Source organism: Physeter macrocephalus, chromosome 4 (assembly GCF_002837175.3).
Source record: "Physeter macrocephalus isolate SW-GA chromosome 4, ASM283717v5, whole genome shotgun sequence".
Classification (NCBI taxonomy): Eukaryota; Metazoa; Chordata; class Mammalia; order Artiodactyla; family Physeteridae; genus Physeter; species Physeter macrocephalus.
The window spans coordinates 86,939,764-86,946,125 of record NC_041217.1 but is presented as its reverse complement, the minus strand read 5'-3'; positions in this window follow the sequence as shown (position 1 = coordinate 86,946,125).

The window sequence follows — 6,362 nt, the reverse complement described above, 5'->3', positions numbered from 1 at the left end:
GAGCCCATTGGCTTGCTGGTTTCTAGCTGCCTCTGGAGGTGTGTGGGTAAGTCCCTCTCCCACCCCAGCTCCACAGCTTTTGCAGTATGAACTGTCAGACTTTAGTTGAGCATTTCTTTTTCCAGACTGTGTCCAGAAACTGGTTGGAGTCAGCCTGGGTCCAGGGTCAGACTGGGTTGGACTTAAACTGGGCTGGTCCTGTGTGAGGTCTCAGGTGAATGAAATTTTGTTTTAAGAGTGAACAAGTAGGCTATCCTTACCAAAGATAATCTTGTACTACAGTAGCCACAGTTTATCCACTTATGAGGTACCCTAGAGAAAAAGGGATCCCAGCCAACCCTTACAATAAGGGTAGAGGCAAAATTATTCTTCCTCCTCTACAGTTTCTGGTGACCAGGATGACACCTGCTGGGACACCCCACTTGCTTTAGAGCCTGCTGATGGGATCCCGGGAAAGCTGGCAGAAGCCCATAAAGGGTGAGAATTCTTACCAAAGTCAGTTCTCCTGGACCTCCACCTGTGGTGCCTGGTTGAGAGAGGAAGGTACAATTTCACACTGTTCCTTCCATTCTAGATTCAGATTGGCAGGAGAAAAATGTTTGTAAGAATTAGATCTTTGGGGGCTTCCCTGGTGGCATAGTGGTTAAGAATCCGCCTGCCAATGCAGGGGACATGGGTTCGATCCCTGGTCCGGGAAGATCCCACATACCGCGGAGCAACTAAGCCCGTGCACCACAACTACTGAGCCTGTGCTCTAGAGCCCTCGAGCCACAGCTACTGAGCCCATGTGCCTAGAGCCCGTGCTCCGCAACAAGAGAAGCCACCACAATGAGAAGCCCACGCACCGCAATGAAGAGTAGTCCCCGCTCGCCACAACTAGAGAAAGCCTGCGTGTAGCAACGAAGACCCAATGCAGCCAAAAATAAATAAATTTATTAAAAAAAAAAAAGAATTAGATCTTTGAATGGTGGCTTGTGAACTTTCATTTAAGTCCCCACTGGTTCTTGGTCTTTTTCCTCCCAGGGACAGCTATAGCTTTCTCATTTATCTTGTTTTATGTCCTGAGAACTTGGCTTGGCTTTCTGCCCATCAGGGCACACAGATTGGCAGTTCTTAATGTGTGCAGGCAGCTCAGCTGTCACATTGGGGACCCCCAAAATGTGGCTGGACAGAAATGTGGGTCACCAGCTACCAGGGGAATTGTCTTAATTCATTCTTTCTTTGATTATCTTTGGGAGTGGCTCTGGATCTTGGGGCTGGGGGAGTAATATCTTTTGCACTTTCTTTGGGGATGCCTCTTGCATCCATGGTTAAACCATGGTTTTGTTTTTGAGTTATTTGATAGGGATACCTTTGGTTTAAAAGTAAAAGAAAAGTTTGTTCAGTATTGCCAGGAATAGTTACTGTTTGTCCCACTTAAAACATGTTAATAAAATATTTAAAAGGATTTTTTTTAGTGAGTTTTGTGGTTAGAAGTTGGCCACTCTGGGGAGTTCCTTGATGGCCTAGTGGTTAGGATTTGGTGCTTTCACTGCGGAGGCCGGGGAACCATCCCACATGCCATCCTCCTTGCTGCATAGCGCGGCCAAAATGCAAAAAAAAAAAGTTGGTTACTTTGGAAGCTGATATTCAGAGCCTGATAGAAACTGTTTTTAAGGGCTTCTCCACCAAGCTGAAATGAAATTATGTACCCAGAGGGAAAGAAAAACATTCTGAAGCCACTGTGGAAGAATTTACTAAAACATTCAAAAGATGCACAGCTCCAAATCTGGAACATAGGAATCTTTTAATTTTCATCTTAGTTGGAAATCTCCCTGACATAAAGAAGCAAATTGAAGATAATATAGTTGGATGGGTGGGTTCACTGGGCCTCTTGATATCATTCAGCTGGCAACCCAGTTCTTTGAGGAATAAAGAACAGCTACTTGTCTTACAAATCGAGTTTTGACAAGAACAGAAATGCAGCTCCAGAAACAATGAAAAGTCTATCCTTTTTACCAATCTCAAAACCTCCCCTATTCAGCTCAAAAGGCTTGCAGATGATATAAAACATCTGGATTTAGGGAATAAGAGTCCTTCTTGGTGGAACTTACATCCTTTTTCTGTGCCTTTGAGCTTTGAGATGTAAGCGTTCTGCATCTCAAGTATTTACAGCCATTTCTTGGGAAATGTGGACTTCAGGGAGGTGATTCTTATTAGAAGGACAAAAACAAAAGTAAGTGGGGTGCGATTTGGAAACTAGGTGAAAGGTCTACTAAGTTAAATTATGGATATTCATTGACTAGATCATTTACAAGTAAGATAAAATACTGAAAATTAATTACTGAACACAAATTTATCTACTTTTGGCATTTTATCTACTTCGGCTTATTACAGAGGAACTAAAGATATTTGGGTTTATTGGTAAACATGTTTTATGCCACATTGAAAAATTTACTGTGAGGAAGAATATACTTCTGGAAATTATGAAATGTATTTATAAATGTGCCAATCCACAGAATGCTAGTGTAACAGTCCACAATTGCTTACTTCTTAGTTTTCACTAGGAAGTAAGGATTCTAAGGGTTACGAATTCTAATCGTTATATGTAATTTGAAACTACTAAAATATAGGGGTGAAAGGAAACAACTTTTCCTACTGTGAAAAGTAGGAAGGAAAGTAGAATGTGTCTAGGGGGTAAGGAAAGGTATGGAAGGACTTTATTAAAAGTCTTTTTGTCATTTGCAGAGAGTTATTGTTTTACTCTGATGCTTTCACAGAAGTGCTTCTTTGTCTTTAGAGATTCATGGAAAGATCTAGAATACAGGTTTCTGATAAGTTTAAGAGCATAAAAGTGAACTGGGTAAGAATTTTCAGAGCTAATGAAAAAACTGGATTCATCCTGAACAAGAATTAATAACATATGATTAAATGAACTGATGAGGATGATTATAATGTTTTTTACAACTTTTTCTTTGAAACACTGCTGATTCCTTAATATTTTGTTTTCCAAATTTAAGGAAACCTTTCTCTCTTAAGCTGTTTATGACTTAAGGCAATTTGGTAAATTATACCTTTGTAAACAAAAGTGAAACGTTTTTTTCCCTACCTGATCCCTCCAGAATTTGGAAATTTGTTGTGCAGTCTTATTTTCATGGCAATATAGTGATTTACATAAGCCCAATAAGAATATGTTCTTATAACAGGACACAATTGGAAGCCTTGGTTATATTACCAAGGCTTTGACTGGAATGTCATATTTGAGAATATGCATAAAATCAGATATGACCAGACAGTTTTAAGGAACTAAGGTTGACTTTATGGAGGCAATAAAGCTCCTGAGAAAAACTGGCCTGGCATCTTGTTTATAGGGTTCCAAGAAACCTCACCAGGTGAGTAAGGAAGGTCACTTCCTGGCAGGCCCGAGAACCTCAGGATATCTTGGGGACCTTGAGAAGAGAGGAATTCACCCAAATCTATAGGTATTCCAGATGAAGTCTGAAATGACAAATCCTTGACTTGACTTCTTAATCTGGAGAGCCTCTAAAAGTTCAATATAAGATTCCTTATGAAAAGTCCTAGCAAAACATTTAAAAAGAGCCTGTATGGTCAATTACTCTTCCTACTGCACCTCTGTAAATAATCAGCCCAAGTTTTATGAGACTAGACTTATTTTGCAAACAAATTAGTCTTACTGTGATTATCTTTGATAGAAATGGGGGTGATTATTAAAAAAGTTATGTTGCACTAGAAAATTATAATATGATCTTGTGGATAACAGATTCTAGTCCTATTCACTGTCTTTGAGCTTTTGTTATATACCTGTAAACTGGACTGGATCCTGAATTGTTCTAGTTTTCTCAAATACCTGGCTACTCTCCAAACTAAGATTTCCAGTTTTCTCCTACCCTTCTGATTTGAAATCACTAAGAACAAAGACTACCCTTGAACCTCCTTAGAAGGGACCATACCAAGTCGGCAAGCAAACTTCAGGGCCTTAAACCTTGGGTCCATATTCTCCCAGTTAAAAAGGGCTCCTCCAGACTCTTGGAACTGTATAACAACTGGAGACCTAAAATTAAAATTGGCTTATGGAGGTTCCTCCCCAGAAGCAGATAGCATCTTGAGATGGACAGCTCTCCCGAGATCACGGATCAAGATCTTTATTTCCTATTTGAAACCTTTATTCCTTTTGCCTTTTCACTACTTGCTTTTTTCTCTCTGTTAATGCACGGCAAGAGGATGCTCCTCTGGCAACTATCGCTGAATCTTGCTAAGGCCATACCTACAGAACAGAAGTCCCTAGGTTTTCTTGGTGAGATGATTTGAGATAGTAGAATTGCTTTAGATTACTTGTTGGCTAAACAAGGAAGAGTCTGTGCCATAGCAAATACCTCTTGCTGTAGCTGGATCAACACCTCTGGTAGTGTAGCAAATGGAAGAAATTAACAAGCCACTTGGCTAAGGCAACAGGAGGCCATTAGACTAAGGTGGCTCAAGTGCTGTGTGGCCTACATAAGCAAACCAAACCTAAGCCTGTAAGTGCCTCAAGGTTATGAAATTAAAACCTAAGGACAACCAATCACATACAGCCAACTAGGCTTTAAGCTGTAGCCAATCAATAATTTCCTTGCTTTGTTTCAGCATTTTCTCTGTAAAAGCCTCTCTCTGAACTCCTGAATGGTAAGAGTGCTCCTAACCTCTTCTGGTTTGTCAGTGCCAGCTTCAGATCGATTTTTGCTCAGATAAGCTCTTATCATTGTTAATATGCCTCAGTTTATCTTTTAACATTATGCTCAAGACAGGGAGTGGGGCCCCAGAGTTGGGCAATACATTTCCTGGGCTATAAATGGCAATCTGCAGCATATTTGTGTACCTTCTGTGTAATGACTGAAGATTCTGGTTAACTTTGGAGTTCTAAGCCCTCTTTTAATTACTTTTCTATACATGTTACCTTAACTCCAAACACCTCCTATGAAAGGTGTATACTTATATTTAATTTTAATGAAACTTTTTTTTCTCTTGCATTTTGGAAATGGTTAAGGCTGAGTCTCCTAGAACATTACTGGACAATTCAGTTTTCTTATCCCATTTCCTTCCTCTGCTCCACCCTCCACATCAAAAAAAAAAAAAAAAGTCAACAGGAAATTGCCTTTCATCTTCCCAGCACCAACGTTCCAGGTTTTAAACCAGAGTGTATTTTAGGCTGATGTGCGTTTTTCTGGTTTTGTCTGGAAAATCTGCACATATTTATGCATGTTCCTTAAAAAGTAAGGGGCTTCTAAGGCTCTTAAAACCAACTCTATAATATTTTTGATTCAAGCTCTAGCAGAAGCACAGCTTAGTGGTTTGGGAAGATGGCCTCTAAGTTAACAATGGAAAAGATTATGCAATTATGTGGGTCTGGTGGTAAGGATCAAGCTAACCTTCAGCAGAAGACAAAACCCAAAAGAGGGAAGGTGAGTGTTTTTCAGAGAGTTATATGTAGTTACTAACGTAATCTAGAAAGCATTTTTTAGTAAACATCTGTAAGATTGTTTTGTTTTTGGTAGGTACTTGTTGCTCTTTTAAAGCAAGGCTATCTATGATTCTGATCACAGGATGACATGAGGCTAGCTTTGTACTGCTAGAGAGCTCTGATGCTGAGGGCTGGGTCAGATTTGAAATGTGGCAGAACAATGAGTCATTCCCAGAGGCTAGGAAAACTGCAAAGATACTGTCAGAGATGAACCCCTTGAAACATGTCTTTCATACAGAAAGCTTTGAGGTATAGTGGGAAATGCAGACTTGATTAGAATCTCAACTTTGCCATTATTTAAGCTTGCACACTCTGGGCAAGTTACCCTCTCTGAATCTGTTTGCAAACCTGTAAAATGTGGCTAATAATTATTTACAAGTTTGTTGTGAGGACTATGTATATACAGTAACTGCGCATTAACAGACCTGCTATTGGTACTTAGTTCATTAAAAATGGTTCTTATTAATCATGTGGAGCTTTATATCAAGAGCAAAGAGTTCTTAAGCCACCATTGGGATATTAGTTAAATTTTGACATCTGTACCCAATCGACTTAATACAGCTTATACGATTTTTAACTAAAATAATTCCCTCAACCTCTGACTTTCTAACTCTTGGCCCTAAAGTTATTCAGCAAGGATGCAGCATGATTTTCCTGTCACAACTATTACCCTCACCCCACTGATAAATACAGTCCATGAAACTTTTTGGCACTTAGGGACTTAGAGTATAATACAAGAACTACCAAGATTTTATTTTCTCTGTCCTCACTCTTTGTGAAGAAATGAGTTTAAGATTTGGGGAGGGTTCCCACCATTCCTTAAATTATAAGAGATCACTGTGCTTAAACTAGCACTTTATATTTG